At 40.7% G+C, this 17,185-nt stretch overlaps 1 non-coding gene and 3 pseudogenes across 1 annotated transcript; all 4 read left to right on the forward strand.

Moving 5' to 3' along the window:
- Positions 1 to 8,174: 8,174 nt before the first annotated feature.
- On the forward strand, positions 8,175 to 9,238 carry LOC149519490 (18S ribosomal RNA; annotated as a pseudogene).
- A 4,012-nt stretch (positions 9,239 to 13,250) lies between these two features.
- Positions 13,251 to 13,406, forward strand: LOC149519491 (5.8S ribosomal RNA). The gene has a single exon (XR_016341262.1). It is a non-coding gene; the product is annotated as a 5.8S ribosomal RNA (ribosomal RNA).
- A 255-nt stretch (positions 13,407 to 13,661) lies between these two features.
- On the forward strand, positions 13,662 to 15,443 carry LOC149519492 (25S ribosomal RNA; annotated as a pseudogene).
- Positions 15,444 to 15,732: 289 nt separating this feature from the next.
- On the forward strand, positions 15,733 to 16,932 carry LOC149519493 (18S ribosomal RNA; annotated as a pseudogene).
- The last annotated feature ends 253 nt before the right edge of the window (positions 16,933 to 17,185 follow it).

The raw sequence follows: 17,185 nt of genomic DNA on the forward strand, positions 1-17,185 counted from the left end.
TAGAAAAGTGGTGCAGACACTGTAGGTGCGAAGGCTCTAGATAAGCCTAGTTACAAGTCAAGTGTATGGGCATAGAACCTTCTAGAAGGGTGAGATACAAAAATGGGTACGATTACTATAGTACCAGGTAGGGATGCTTCCAAAAAGCCAGAGGTATAGGCACTTTGTGAGAGAGCCTAGAACCTTCTAGACCTAGTGCACCATAAAGTGTCTAGAACCAACTTTTTTCTAGAAATTCCCTAACCTTATATGTGTTAAGGGCCTTGGAACCGTCTAGAATTTCTATAAGAGCCACACACTTGGCTCACTGGTGACCACTTTGGCTGTGGGGGCTCAAATATAAAGAGGGGTGCCACCTCTCCCATAAGACCAATATATAAGCTAGTGAACTTGTGAACCCACAAAGCTACTCAAGCACATTTGTACATAAGCCACATTGTTTCGGTAATAGAAAGGATTTTGTATTCTTTTACCAGTGCCTTTTTAATGTGCTATAGTGTTTGATTGTCTCTAAGGTCCAACAAGTCATTAGTGAGTGGCACACTCACTCAACTCGATTAAAGGATGACTTAGGCATATGTGAATGGTAGTTTCCTGCCTAAGGCTGCATGGTTACAAAGCTTAAGATTAAAGCCTGTGATAGTTGGCATCAGAACATAGTTTAGTGTGTGACCATGATCCAAGACAATGTCTACTTCTAAAAGAGCTCTAAACACACTAAGGGGTAAGAGACTCATGAGACACACACTGCTAGAATGGGCAAAAAGGCACCAATAAAGGCATGATCTCAACCTTTGATGCTCAATTGGCCAAGGTGGAATTAGCCATGGCTAAAATACAAGACAAGTACGAAGACCAAATGGAGGAATTGGTCTTGACTGGAAAAGAGATCATGGAAGAGTTAAGGCAAACTCTTTATGAAGAAATCGAAAGCCTTACCCATAAGAACTTTACCCTAGAGGCCCTAATAAAGGCCATGAAAAAGGAGATGAAGCAACTCAAGAGGAGGCTTTTTGCATACAAGGCAACCATAAGGGGAGGCATACTCACAATAGCTCCTAGGTCTAGGGTGAAGGTTTCCAAGTCAAAGGAGTTTAAAGGGACATGATCTACAAAAGACATAGACAACTTCTTATGGGGCATGGAGTAGTATTTTCAAGCATTGGGCATTAAGAAGGATGTTGCTAAGGTAAGCATTACCTCTATGTATCTTATAGACATTGCACTTCTATGGTGGCATTTGGGTCCAAGGAGGTTAGGCATGGGGGTGCTGCCATTGGAACATTAGAAGAGTTCCAAAAGGAGTTTAGGTAGCACTTTACCTAAGATATTCTATAGATGAGGCACATACCAAGCTATGATAGTTCACCAAACATAAAAATGTGTGAGACTTTGTTCTAGAGTTCTAAGGACTCATGTTCCAAAATCCCAACCTTGGGGAGGATGAGGCCTTTTTTGCATTTATGGATGGGCTCAAGCCATGGGCTAAGCAAGAGCTAAGGATGATGGCTGTCCAGGACCTCACTCGAGCCATGACCATCGCTCAATCCTTAGTGTAATTCAAGAAAGGGTACAATTTTGAGTCTTTCAAGCCCAAAGACAAGGGCAAAGGTAAGGGAGACAAGGATAAGAGTAGCAATGATAAGACACCAATGAACAAATGAAAGTCCTCCAATGAGGGACATAAGAAAAAAGACAAATAGTCAGTGACCAAAGATGGACCCATGACTTATTTTTTATGTGACGGTCAACACTAAACCAGGGGTTATCCTAATAAAGCCAAGCTCATGGCCATCGTCAAGAGGTATGAAGAGCAACCTGAGAAGGAGGGACTAAAGCTTGGTTTGATCATGCTAAGTTCTATATTAGCAAAGAAAGGGCATAAGAGAAAAGGGCTCATGTTCGACAAAATCTCAATTGTAGGCAAGTGCTTGAATGCCTTGGTGGACACAAGTACATTTGATCTCTTCATGTTCGAAGGAGGTGCTAAGAGACTGGGGCTCAAGGTCGAGAAGGGGCAAGATGGATTAAGATCATGAACTCTGAAGAGGTTTCGATCATGGGCATGGCGTAAAGAGTTGAGTTATAACTTGGAGCATGGAAAAGTAAGGAATCCATTAAGGTAATCCCTCTCAATGACTATGACTTTGTTATTGATTTAGACTTCCTCTAAATGATCAATAAACTCTTTGTACCCTTCACCAATTGCATTTGCATATTAGATGATTTGCATCTTGGACCATTGGTGCCAATGCATTGTCTCAATAAAATAAGAACAAGGGACCGGAACTAAGGCACTTTTCGTAATCTAGCTCATCAAGGGCGTGTGAAAGGAGGAGCCACTTTTTTGGTGTCCCCAAAAGAGGATAAGCCTTAAGAACTAATGGACAACACCCTTTTGGAGGTGTTGGAGTCTTTCAAGGTTGTCATGCCTATAAAATTGTACAATAGACTACCTCCTAAAAGAAAGGTAGACCATAAGATTAAACCGGTGCCTGATGCCAAGCCACTAGCCTGAGCCTCGTATAAGATGTCACCCCCAAAGTTGGAGGAGCTAAGGAGATAACTCAAGGAGCTTCTAGATGCAAGGTTCATCAAGCCTTCTAAAGCTCCATATGGTGCACCAGTCTTGTTTCAATGGAACCATAATGGGTCTTTATAGATGTCATTAACTATTAGGCATTAAACAAGCTTATGGTGAAGAACAAGTATCCCATTCCCCTTATTGTCGACTTGTTCAACTAACTAGGAGCAATACGGTGGTTCATCAAGCTGGATCTAAGATTAGGATACTATCAAGTGAGGAAAGTTGAAAGCGATGAACCAAAGACAGCATGTGTGACTAGCTATGAAGCGTACTAGTTCCTAGTAATGCCTTTTGATCTGATGAATACACCGTGACATTATGCACACTAATGAACAACATGCTATAATTGTTCCTTAACCAATTTTTTTCCATGCACCTTGATGATATTGTTATCTATAGTCAATCATTTAAGGAACATGTGGATCACTTATAACAAGTGTTCCAAGTACTAAGCAAAAATGAACTATACGTAAAGAAGGAGAAATATTCATTTGCCTAGCCAAAGATCTCATTCTTAGACCATGTTGTAAGGAATGGCCAGATCCAGATAAATGGTGATAGGGTCCATGCAATCCAAAAGTGGGAACCACCAATCAAGGTCATAGAGTTAAGGTTATTTTTAGGTCTAGCAAATTACTATTAACGTTTCATAAAGGGGTACTCAGCCATTTGTTGTTGCATATGCTTTAACCACTATTGGCACATACTAGCCCTAGTGTGGGGAGTTGCATTTAACACCATTGGCATATGTTATGCTATACATCATGTATGGGGCCTAGGCCGTGCACTATACACACCACAATAGGGTAATAATGGGCTTACACTCATCTTCATATTTTTGCCAAGCCAATGCCAATTTTATGGCTTTAAATTCATATAAGTGCTCACCAGTGCTCGCATTTGGGCCTGGCTCAATTTTACTGAACATGAACACCATGCTTATACCACTATTCTAGCTAGTTCCCCATGACTTGGGCCTTTAGTAGGCCTCAAGACCTTTTTCCTTGGCTATCAAACCCTATCTCGCTAGAACTAGAACTGCTCTTTAACTTGAAGAGAACCCTTGGGTCTGGAATAGCTTATGGACTATGACACATGCACATGCCTTGACCACTATTGGGACACATTGGCCCTTGGTCTTGGCACATGTTTCATCCACCATCGGCACATGCTTGCCCTTTGTGTAGGCAGTTTACTCGAACATCATTGGCATAATCTAGGCCATATACCATGCATAACTATCATGGGCTCAGACTAGACACCATTTGCACCACGATTGGGCAATAGATAGGTTTTATCACATTATATTTGTGCTATGCCAATGACATTTTTATGGCTTGTAAATTTATATGAGCACTCACTAGCACTCGCACCTGGGTTTGGTTCTTCTGGCTATCGAACCCTATCCTGTTAGAGCTAGAATTGCTAATCGACTAAGAGAGAACCTCTAGGCCTAGACCAACTTACAAACTATGACACATCCATATGCCTCAACCACTATCGACACCCAATAACCCTCGATGTATGCATATGTCTTGACCACCATCGATAAATGCTGGCCTTTAGTGTAGGTTGTTACCTTAGACACCATCGTCATATGCTGACGCTTGGTATGACATGTGTGGCCTGACTCTTCCACCACTCTTTTATCCCTCCCAAGGCACTTGTCTGCCCCTCAAGCACTATCAACACCAAATGATGCTCAATGTATATGTTATGGGCTCCAGTCTTAAGCCAAAATCTATGTGGCCTTAGATTGGGAATTGACTCTATGTGCGTAAGTTAGCCTATGAAACTTAAGTGCTTAACATAATTCTAGCTTGTCAAAGATTGTGCTATAGTACTAGGCCTTCCAAAAGCCTCAAAATCTTATCCTTCTAGGACAATGTTTAGGTGTGCTGGCACTTAGGTCTGACTATGTGCCCATACTTTGATCATCAAGGCCATTGCCTGGGTCTGACTATGTGCCCGTGCATTGTTCACAAGCACTTACACTAGGGCCTTGCTTAATTGTACTAAACATGAACACTATGCCTGAGCCTTTGGAGTCTTGATCATTACCTATACCATTATTTTATGCTAATTCCTCATGCTGTCGACCTCCAATAGGCTTTAATGCTTGGTCTCTCTAGTTGTTAGATCCTATCATGCTAAAACTGGAACTACTCCTTAACTCATAGAGAACTCTTGGGCCTATACCAACTTGCAGGCTGTGACACATGCACATGGCTTAACCAACATTGGCACTGAATGACCCTCGATGCATACACATACCTCGACCATTATCGAGACTTGTTGGCCCTTTGTCTTGGCACATACTTCAAGCACCATCAATAATGCTAGCCCTTTGTGTAGGTAGTTCCCTCGAACATCATCGACATGTGCTAGATCACGCATCATGCTCATGTATCCCAAGCCTAGGCTACACACCATGCGTACCATAACCTGGTAGTAGGTGGATTTAGGCATGTCTTAATATTTTTGCCATGCCAATGCCATTTTTATGACATGTAAATTCATATAATGGTCCCCTAAGCCTTCATGTGAAGTTTCATGACACATTTTCTATTTTTCACAACTTTTAGAATTTTTCATGATTCAAGATTTTTTAAAATCTTTTTAAGAGTTTTAGCCTCAAATTTGGTGTATGAGATCCTTGCATTTTTTTTAGCATCCAAAAAAGTTTAGCTAAAAAATCAAAGTGTAGAAAATTTTGTGGCCACTTGAAAAAAGCATACCTATTTCGGACACTTGAATGGCTACTATCTATGAACCTATAAAAGCTCTTATGCTCATTAAGAGAGTGCGAGTTTTCAAGGTTCTTTGGGGGATAGGGGGCCAATACAAAGGCCAAGGACTAGAACCTATCGCACATCATGTGTGCACACCCCTTAGCCCTTACCCTTAATCACTAGATCTCTAATGCTATTGATCAAGTTCTTTGGTGATGCTTTGATGATGGTGCCTTAGACAAAAAAATGTAGCACCATCACATGCCCAAGCCCAGCATGTGCATTATGGCTTAGAATCAATCTTCAGCCAAGGTCTCGACCATTAACAGCACATGCTTGCACATGGTGTAGGCACATACCTCAATCATCATCAACATAAGCTAGCCTTTGGTATAGGCACTTGCTTCAACCACCATTGGCATATGGTCACCCTTGGTATGGTAGATGCCTCGATCAACATCGATAAAAAATGGCCTTTGATATGGGTAGTTACCTTGAACATCATCGGCACATACTGGCCCTTGGTGAGAGCAGTTACCTCAAACATCATTAGCATATACTAGGCATTGGTGCAAGCACATACCTTGACCACCATCGGCATCTATGGACCCTTGGTGCAAGATTTGCTTGTTTGAAAAAAGTATCCCTATTTCAAACACTTTAATATCTATTGCTACCATATTTGTAAAATCTTTCATGCTCTTTAGAGGGTGGTTGTTTAGGCCCCCCTCTCTCCCCCATGGGGGAACTAGGTGTGTGCAATGGGCCTATCATTGTGTACATCCATGGCAACATCCTTAGAGCAAAATCTAGGTTGTGCATGCCTTCTAGCCATGTTTTTTAGTGATTGGTTGCTATGGTGAACCATAAGCACCTATCACCTTAACCAGTTGGCATGCATGTGGAAAAGGGGCCGACTATGTTGATTTCAAGTTTATGCCTATGATTGATGCTAATCTTAAGTCTATGCTTGCGATTAATGCTTCCCCAAACTGTAAACTAGGTCCCTGAATCGGGTAATTAATCTTCGAGATGGTACAAATAAAAACTGAGGTCATGGGCTAGGTCTAGCTAAGACTCTTTAGTATTTGGAAGTTTCGTGATCCCTTCTTATAGACCACAAAAATGCCTTAGCCTGGCCAAGCCCCTGCATGTGTCATAAGCTTGGAGCTTAAGCCTAGCTGCCATGTAGCCTTAGGTGGAAAACAACCATCTATAGGCCTAAATCAGCCTTTTTCCTGGCTCTTTGCCTATCACTTTTACCATGCACTCCATTAACTCCTTAAAAGCTTAGGAGAAAGGTAGGAAGTAGGGTTAAAGCAATTGTAACTTTTATTTACATGATACTATATACAATTGCTTAATACCTAAGTCTATGACATGGTTCCTCTTGTTTGTATAGCTTCTAACTTGTTTACAAATGAGGGGAATGGCCTTTATTTATACTTGAGCCTCCCTAACACATATGACCCTTATTGATCCAAGTGTGTGGCCCTTATAAGCCTTTTAGACCCTTTCATGGTCCCTAAACACTTTCTAGGTCAACTAAAGCCTTTGCAAAATCTAGCTTGTTTTACGTTTCCCGTTAAGCCTCAGGTCTAGAAGTGTCCAGGTACTCTCACTCGGTGCCCGCACCTAGTAGGTTTTAAAACCTTCCCCATTTGGTCACTGCTCCACATGCAACTAGGGCCTTTTAGAGCCTTCCTTATTTAGGTGCTATAGTACCTGTTACTATTCTTTCCTTAATCCCTTTCAGAACCTTTGGTACCCATGCATGTGGCAAGCATTTAGGCTTATCTAGACTCTTTTGCACTTGTGCACTAGCCTGTCTCTAGGCTAATCTAGAGCCTTCTATGCCTACTTGCCCATGCCACTCTTTTAGGGCATTTTAGATCTTTCCAAAGAGTAGTCCTTATTCTCGGCACTAGGTTGTTCACCCGTCGTGCTCTTACACCTTAGCCTAGGTCTTAATTTGTACATTGGGCCTCGTATATGCCTTTAAGACCTTATTCTCGATCCTTCCCAGTCCATTGCCCACACCAACTCGAACAATCCACATCTCTTAACCTACTTGGCTTATGACTTGCACATGAACCATGACACATGTAGTCGATGATGCCCATGAACCCAGGAACAAGTCCCTGAATTAGGTAATGTCCCCCTGGGGTGCTGGCAATAGAGTTTACATGTGCGGTCCCAACCAAACCAAGCATCGATGGTGTCGTACCATTATTGTTTATTGGATGGTAAATGTAGTCTCATAGCTTTTGCTTGTGTTTTTCTTATGCCAAGCTGTTATGGCATGGCCTCATATGTCATTTCCTCTACTCGCTTGTTGCATAATTGAATGGGTGGGTTATGGACTGATTTGTGTGGATGCTACCACTTGTACACAATGGGTATATGAGTGGTGCTATGGTTATGCATGTTAGCAGACTCCATGATCAATGAATTGAACTGTTAACCCATCATCCTCTTCAATCTCCCTCCATGAAGTCATCATACCCTAAGGGTGCAATCGAGATCCTGTGCAGTATACCTAAATCGATGAAAATTGGATGTCTTGCCATCCTTTATTGGTCTTATGTCTTTTGGGGCTATAGGTCAAACCTCAATTGTGCCCCATGTCCCAAGTGTGCCACCCAAACCTTTGTGGCCACATTGGTGCATTGGTGTTTGATCGTGCTCTTAGATGCAGGACATTTTGTAAGCACAGGCTCTCAACCTTTGTTCATCTAATGCTATGCATTTTATGTGCTCGACATGCACGATGATTATGCTTTATGTTAGCTCTCTCTGTCATTTAGTCAATGTGTTAAGGCCCATTTAGTGCCAATGTCTCAAAGGAATGCTACCTAGTTGATCCTGCCAGTAGTCATATGCTTGTCTAAAAGATTAAGCCATGCATGTGTAAGTTTAAACTAATTCAGACTATGAAACTATGAATGGCTCAACAAATTAGTTATAGTGTTTTTTATGGTATCTACTGCTTGGATAACCATAGTAATTCTAGAGCTAATATGTGCAACAAATCTTGACTTCTAGAAGGGATGCATTTATTAGATAAAAGGTCAATGTAGGCTTTGCCTATTGCTCTGATGATTCATGATAACTTGACGGATCACATGGCCTTTGTATCGGTGATGCATCATTCAAATTTCTTCCCTATCAATTTTTGATGGTAGGATAGTGGCTTACTATGGTGGTAACAAGTAATAGAGAATTAGGGTTTGATTCCAAAAAGGAATCCTGAAAATGGTAGCAAGTGTGCAAATTACCCAATCCTGACTTGAGAATGTAGTAACAATAAATAACAATACTAGGCTCTATAAATCTGGTAATTGGAATGAGTATAGTCTAAAACCCTTAACAAGGATCCATTAGAGTTCAAGTCTAGTGCTAGCAGTTGTGATAATTCTAGCTCCAATAGTGTATATTTATGTTGTTGCAATTAAAAAACTTATCGTTGGAACTAAGGTTGGGTTATTCGGTCTACTTATCCCTACTGCCAGCAATGTACTCCTGGCCTTAACTAGCCGAGTCATTCCTCTAAAGCTGTTACTTTGAAGAAATTAGAGTGCTAAAAGCAAGCCTAAGATTGTATACATTAGCATGGGATAACATCATAGGATTTTAGTCCTATTGTGTTAGCCTTTGGGATCAGAGTAATGATTAACAAGGATAGTCAAGGGCATTCATATTTCATAGTCAGAGGTGAAATTCTTGGATTTATGAAAGATGAACAATTACAAAACCATTTACCAAGGATGTTTTCATTAATCGAGAATGAAAGTTGGGGGCTCAAAGACAGTCAGATATAATCCTAGTCTCAACCATAAACAATGTCAACCAAGGATCGATAGTGTTACTTTTAGGAATCTATTGGCACATTATGAGAAATCAAAGTCTTTGGGTTTCGAGGGAAGTATGGTCGCAAGGTTAAAACTTAAAGGGATTGACATAAGGGCACCATCAAGAGTAGAGCCTGTGGTTTAATTTAACTCAACATGGGAAAACTTAACAGGTCCAGACATAGTAAGAATTTATAAAATGAGAGCTCTTTCTTGATTCTATAGGTGGTGGTGCATGGTTGTTCTTGGTTGGTGAAGTAATTTGTCTAGTTAATTTCATTAATGAATGAGACTTTAACCTATTAACTAGCTGCGATGAGGTGATCCTTCATGGCTAACCTCTTAGGAAGACTATGATCGCTTAGGCTAAGGAAGTTTAAGGCAATAGCAAGTTTGTGATGCCCTTAGATGTTTTAGGCTGCACACGTGCTACACTAATGTATTCAAGGAGTTTATATGTCACTGTCTCATAGGAAAGACCAAGCCAAGGGTTCTCATTGAGACAAGAAGCAGTTCTAAAGCTACTGAGACCAAGTCAATATGTAAGGTAGACTAGGCATAAAGGTGCAATAGAGGTCTCAATGGTTGGACCATGACCCAGAATGGATGCATAAGCACTGAAATGAGCTTAGGAAGCTTAAGCTAGTAGATTTGGTTTAGTAGCTTTCAGACAGACCCAGGCATGGGTGTAGGTGTATGCCCAAGTATAGGTAGAACCAAAGAAATTGCAAGCCCAAAAAAGGGCCCCGCATGGGCACTGCTAAAGAAGGAGTCCAAGATAATTCAAACTCTTTTTTAATAAAGTCCATGTAAAATTAGAACTCTTCAATGTAATCCTATTGTAATGTCCTATATATATTGGACTTTTTGAAGCTTAGGATAGGAACTATGTCAACCATTGATTCAAAGAAGCCTTAGCTATAAATAAGAGGTGCCCCCAACCTCATTATACTCTCTACAACTTGAGTAATACAAGTTTAATCTTGCCTATCTCTGTCATTCACTTTAGCTTTCTATTAAACAGTTTATGTGTAGCCTTGTCTAATAGTAGATTGGGGTAACTACCTTGGAGTTTTGAGTGCCCATGTATCTGTCTAGTTAAAAGCTTATCTAGGATACCAGATGAGTCAATTCTTGGGTCTTAGAGCCATACAAGTCAAAGATTGAGTCTCAGCCCATGATAAGTGGTATTAGAGCAGGTTTAGAACTTGTTTAGAGTTAGCAAAAGCTAGTCCAAAGTGTTCAATGTTGTGTGCTATTAGAACTAAAGTTAACATTGGGAGAGGTTTCGAACGTGTTGGTGTAGGCATTCAATTTTGTGGTGTGAGCATCATAAGTCATTTTTGTGCTTGTGTGCTAGTGATATGCCCCATAGTGCATAAGATATAGGTGTATAAAAGTGTAGACTAGGTGTTCAACTGATTACTATTACGATGCTATAGAAGTGCTACGCATGGTGTGTAGGTGTATAGACTAGTTCCTGACCAAGAATGAAGGGTGTGTTGAGCCAATGTGTAGATTAGTGCTTGACAATGCATATGTGTTGGTGTATTGTGCCAACAAATAGGTGTGCTAGTTTATGGGGACCAAGACTAGATCATTGGAATGTGCAGAAGGTTGAGGTAATCTCTTTGGTTTTGTAAATTGTTTAGGGTTGTGGTATCACTAGGGAAAACTAGACCAAAGGCCAGGGTAAAGCCCTTGATAAGTGCCCACCTATAGACAAAGGAAGGAAGGCTAGATTGGGAGACATGCTAATGTCCCTAGATACCCAACTGCAAAAGTTTGAGGTGACTATTATTGAATTGAGGTATAGGTTCAAAGATAGGGAAGGATCCTTGAATGAGGTATTAGAGGTGCTCATGCAATGGAATGAGGCATTGGAGGCCATGGTGTCAACCTTGTAATAGGAGCTAGCAAGGCTCAGGGTTGATCATACTACATTTCAAACTGCCATAGTTGTTGCTGTAGGCTTAGGACCTAAGGTAGTGGTGGCTAAGCAATTTTTCGATGGTCAAAAGCTAGGAGTAAAGACCATGCTACAACAAAGAGGTATGCAGGAGTCAAGTTAGGCCAATGTTGTTGTGGAATCAAAGACTCAAGTGCACTAAGTCTCCAAAGCCTAGGGGAAACAACCAAAGTAAGGGAGACACCAATGTTGGTTTCTTAAGGGAGGAAAGGCCATGAGAAATCCTAGATTTTACATGGCCACTACTATCGCCAGTAGGGGTAAGGAGAATAAGCCCTTGAGTTGCTTTTTTTGTAACAATTAGCAAAGGGTGAAGGAGTGCCCAAGGTGTGCAAGGCCTTTAACCATCAACTATGTAGAAGAGTTGTTTGTAGGCAAGAGTAGTAGTAGTGATGAGCACTAAGAAGAGCCCAAGGTGATACGGCTCGATGCTTTTTGATTCTGTTGAAAAGGTAGAACCTCTTTAGGAGATGATAGTGATGTGGTAATGGAGTGCCACAGCATTACTCCCAAGGTGTAGCCAGATCCCTCCAAAAAAATGTTTGTAGTAGGTAACTCAAAGAAAGTATATGAGACATTGAACGTGTAGGCAAAAAGGACTAGTGTTGCACAGGGTTGATGATACTCAAGAGAACAACCAGTAGAGTACTTATTTAGGTATGGGACAAACACATGGGAAATCTAGTTCGAATGGAGAAGACAAAGCTGATTTGCATAGAGGCATGCAGTTCAGATGTAATATCCCTTTAACAATGAGGGTGTTGCTAGAATAAGTGGGGGAAAATGTCATAGTCCATAGGAAAGACCAAGCCCAGGGGTTCTCACTGAGATAGGGAGTGATTCTAAGGTAATCAAGACCAAGTTAGAATGCAAGGGAAACTAGGCCCAAAGGCGTAATAGAGGTCTTTGGGGTAAGACCATGACCCAGAATAGGTGTATGGGCATTAAAACAAGCTTAGGGAGCTCAAGCTAAGGGATCTAGTTTGATAACTTTTCAAATAGACCTAGGCATAAGCACATGAATAGGCCCAAGCATAGTAAAACTAAACCATGCAAAGGTTTAAAAAAGAGCCCCACATGGATACTGCTGAAGAAGGAGTCTAAGCTAATTCAAACTCCTATTCTGATAGGGTTTATATAAAATTAGAACTCTCTAATGTAATCATATTGTAATGTCCTGTATATATTGGATTCTTTGTAAACCTTAGGATAGGAACTATGTCAGCCATTAGTTTAAGGCGGCCTTAGCTATAAATGGAGAAGCCCTTCACCCTCATTATACACACCACAACTTAAATAATACAAGTTTACTCCTTCCTATCTGTGTTGTTCTTTTTAGCTTTCCATCAAGCAATTTATGTGCAGCCTTGTCTATTAGTAGATTAAGATGGTTGGCCATGGAGTCTCAAGTGTCCATGCATTGATCTAGTTAAAGGTTGCTTTGGGACATTGAATAAGTCAATTCATGGGTCCTAGAGCTGCACAAGTCAGAGCCTAAGTCTCAACTTGTGACATATAGCCTTGGCTGATAGGCCCAAGTAATATTTGAAATTTTGTCATCATGGTGATAGATCATTTCAATTATTGGTCTTCAACGAGGAATTTCTGTTAGGCATGAGTCATCAGCTCACACTGACTATATCATTGCCCTTTTTACACATCACACATCACTCCTACTGATTGAATGGTCTGATAAAGTGTTTGGATCATGGCAACATGATAGTTCATTGCCCATGATTCTTGAAAAGTTCACCAAACCTTACATTTAGAGAAAGGAAAAATCATAACAAGGTTTTCATATGTGAACTTGTGAAAAGATCATTATTGAAACTTGCTTAATGAACAACAATGCATTAACAAAACACTAAGGGGCCAAGGGTACTTTTGTGCCTCAAGCCCTTTCCTACCCTAGGTGTGCACGATGATCAATTCATTTCACTTCCTAAGTAGGTGAAACTATTAGTATCATTACTTATGGCTGAATAACAAACCCTTGGCGCCAATCTCCCTAAGGAACCAGAATGAAAAAGAGTATGTGTGCCTTCTCCATCCTGTTCATGGTGAATACATGGGTGGCATCATGACTCCTTCTTTTTTTGAAAAACCAAAACAACTCTCAACAATGGATATCTCAACTCTTGCATCGATGAAGAATGTACTAAAATGAGATACATGGTGTGAATTGTAGAATCCCATGAACCATTGAGTCTTTGAATGCAAGGTGTGTTGTAAGCCATTAGGCTAAGGACAAGCCTGCCTGGGTGTCATGCATTGTCTCCCCTTCTAAACCCCCACCCTTTAGGCTCTACAGCAAGGGGCTAAAAATTACCCCTCATGATCTCATAGATCATGGTTAGCCCAAAAGTGAGTCCCCAATAATGATAGCATCGTGATCATTGATGGTAAAGCTCTTGGCATGCCTCGACTCTGGTGACGCATGCTCATTGTCCATCTAGACCCCATTGGACCCCTCGCATCACATGATTGATGCTATTATCATGACCCCAGGTCAAGTAGGATTACCTAATGAATTTAAGCATATCAATATGCAGAGAAAAAGAAACTTACCGAGATTCCCCTAGTAACAACAAGCAAACTAGAAAGAGCTCAGCTTGAGAATCGGTGCCTATGGCATCTAAATTGTAGTTTACAAAAGTGTCCTCAATGGTGGACCAAGCCCAAGTCCCTAGGAAAAGGGAACCAGAGAGGTTGAGAGTCTTATTGTGCCTAGACCTTATCAAACCATCCAAGGCTGAATATGGGCGAGAAACTAATAAAGAACCTGTATCACGAGGGAAAGATGAAAAAATCTTTGAAAAAAGAGTCAAAGAGTTCTTAAAATTATCAAGAAAGAAGTGAAATGGGGGCCAATGATGCATCTTAGTTAAATGTGGAACAACAATAGCCGATCCATTGATCGGCTAGGGCATGGACCATTGTGGGTTGTGGCAGTGGCCCAAACCCAAGCTTTCAATATGCCTATGGAGACATTGTTACCATGATTATAAAATACAGCACATGCCATCTCGACATGCCTTGACACTCATGTACTCCTGACATAGGCCTATAGGTTCCTTATCTGGCCCATCTTGAAACATGGACAAGGATAACATGTGTGTGAGTCAATGGGGTAGAAAACCTATAAAACACAAGGAAGCTAATTGGTGGGATCCTCATGAGTGAGCTACTGATCGACCTTGATCTTCTAAGAAGGGTTTAAGTGTGAGCATGCCTATAAAGACCTAAAAGATAAGGAACTATGCCTGAGTGGGACAATGCCAAAAAAAACTATGGTGGAGGCTCACAATAATACTAGCATGTAAATTGTTCATCTAACTTAGGTATAGGGGTGAAAGACTAATCAAACTGTTTAATAGCCAGTTCCCTTTAAAGTTTTCCTTAGGATAGTTGGAGCCCTTAGTGAATTCCATCAAGTAAAGCTAATGATTAGAGGCATCGGGGCCATAACACCCTCGACCTATCTTAAACTTTAAATAGGTAGGATGGTGTGACTTCATTAATCCATGCCACGAAATTGAGAGCTCCAAGTGGGTTATTTTTGGTAAGCAAAATTGGTGATGCAGAATGAACCAGAAGCCAAGTTATGGTGCCCAACTTTGCACTAACCTAGAACCCATAAAGTGTGTTGGTCGATTAAGATAGTAGAACAGTGGTCATGAAAGTTGAAATTTGCTAAAAAGTGTGTAACAACTCACCTACCGAGTCAACTAGCCCTGAAAATGGATGACGCTTAAGCACACGACCTATACTCGACTATCAGGGTAAGGGCCAAGCCCAATGAGTAAGAAAGCACATGGTTGATGTAAAACTTAAGGCATGAGCTCAGGTGGAGCAACGATCAGTGTAGATCTTGGCATTAGTAGTAAATATTCAAATGAAAACTTTAAAGGCCAAATAGAGGAAAGATTCCATGTGAATGGCACTTGCATATAGGTTAGTTGATCCTAAGAGATGGGGGAAGATAGTCTAATAGTGCATCCAGCACAAGCTTTGAAAGGGAATAAAGTTAAAATTCTTAAATTGAGATACAGTGATTAATGGCAATATTAAAGAATCTAGAGACATTGATGGGTCTTCGAAAAGAGTTATCTTTTCTATTTCATGGCCTCCCTACCCTGGAAATGACACAATTGTAGGTAGGGTCTAGTAGCTAGATGAGTAACGTATGTTGCTTAGTGTTTGGTGCACCCTTGGCAACCCTTGAAAATTTAGAGCATCGAGTGCCATCCATGTCCAATCATACTCATAACCACATCAGGTCTTAAGGTAAACAACCATTGGTCAATAGAACAATGTATGCAATGAAAGTTGGCAAAATGGATTCGTAACCTCAAGAAAAGGATCAGCTCTGAAGGTTGTGCATGAGGGTCCCATTCCTGAACCCATCAGCTATCAATGCACTATTGAGCTATTTCCATGGCAAGAGTAAGTCACCATGTGTCGATCGGGAGCCTTCCCCAAACAATGAATAGTCAACTTTGAACTTGTATGGACTAAGGGAATCTGACTATTTAATTAAAACAAAACATTGTGTTAGTCCTTACAGATGCTCACACAATGTGATTTTTGCCCAATGCTTTAAATGTCAAAGTGAAAAAATTCAATCGTGTAGGTAAACTGTGGGAGTAACTATGACTCTCTTAAGGTAACCAAATGCCTTGTCATCTAATTATTGATGCGCATGAAAGGATTAATGAGATTCCCACTATCCCTGTCTATTATCTAGCAAAACTACACCCAAGGGAATAGGTTTGGCAGAATCAGCAAGGAAAGAAGACCCAACTGAGCTTAACTCTAGTCTGACATTGTGAAATGACTTGAGAGGTGTAGGATAAGTGGGAGCCCTCAGGTGAAATTGAAATACCACTACTTTTAATGCTACTTTACTTATTTTGTAAATCAAAGGTAGGACATGACCCTTTCTTTTTATGAAAGATGAACAATTGTGAAAGCATTTACCAATGATGTTTTCATTAATCAAGAATGAAAGTTGCAAGCTTGAAGATGATCAAATATCATCCTAGTCTTAACCATAAATGATGTCAACCAAGGATCGATGGATGTTACTTTTAGGACTCCATCGACACCTTATGAGAAATCAAAGTCTTTGGGTTCTGGGGGAAGCATGGTTACAAGGCTAAAACTTAAAGGAATTGATGGAAAGGCACCACCAAGAGTGCAACCTATGGCTTAATTTGACTCAATACAGGGAAACTTACTAGGTCTAGACATAGTAAAGATTGATAAACTGAGAGCTCTCTCTTGATTCTATGGGAGGTGGTGCATGGTAGTTCTTAGTTGGTGGATTGATTTTTCTAGTTAAATCCATTAACGAACAAGACCTCAGCTTGTTAACTAGCTATATGGAGGTGATCCTTTGTGGCTAGCTACTTAGAGGGACTATGGCTACTTAAGCTAAGGAAGTTTAAGACAATAACAGGTTTGTGATGCCCTAAGATGTTCTAGGTTGCACATGTGTTACATTGATATATTCAATGAGTCTATAGCCTTGGCTGATAGGTCTAAGTAATCTTTCAAATTTCATCATGCTAGGGATAGTAAGTGCGAGTCATCAGCTCATGTTGACTTCATTCTTACCCTTTTTACACACCGCTCATCCTGCTGATTGAATGTCTAGTGAAGTGTTTAGATCATGGTGACATGGATGGTTTGCTACCTACGACATCATGGGAAGTCCACTGAACCTTATCATTCAGAGGAAAGAAAAGTTGTAACAATGTTTTTTTAAGTGAACTTGGGGAATGATCATTATTGAAACTTGCTCAACGAATGACCCACAAATGTGTTAATGAAACACTGAGAGGGCAAGCATGTCTTCATACCCTGAGCCCCTTTTAGCCCTGGGTGTGTGCGACAATCAATTTTTTTTACCTCTCGAGTGGGTAAAATGATTGGTATCATCGTCTATGGCCAAATAACAAGGCCTCAATGCATATCGTGCTAAGGAACTAGAATGGAGAAAAGCACGTATGATGTTGCTATCCCTTTTGCAGTGTGTTCACAG

The sequence above is a fragment of the Durio zibethinus genome, chromosome 3 (genome assembly GCF_047325235.1).
Source record: "Durio zibethinus cultivar Kanyao isolate XHJ-2024 chromosome 3, ASM4732523v1, whole genome shotgun sequence".
Lineage (NCBI taxonomy): Eukaryota > Viridiplantae > Streptophyta > Magnoliopsida > Malvales > Malvaceae > Durio > Durio zibethinus.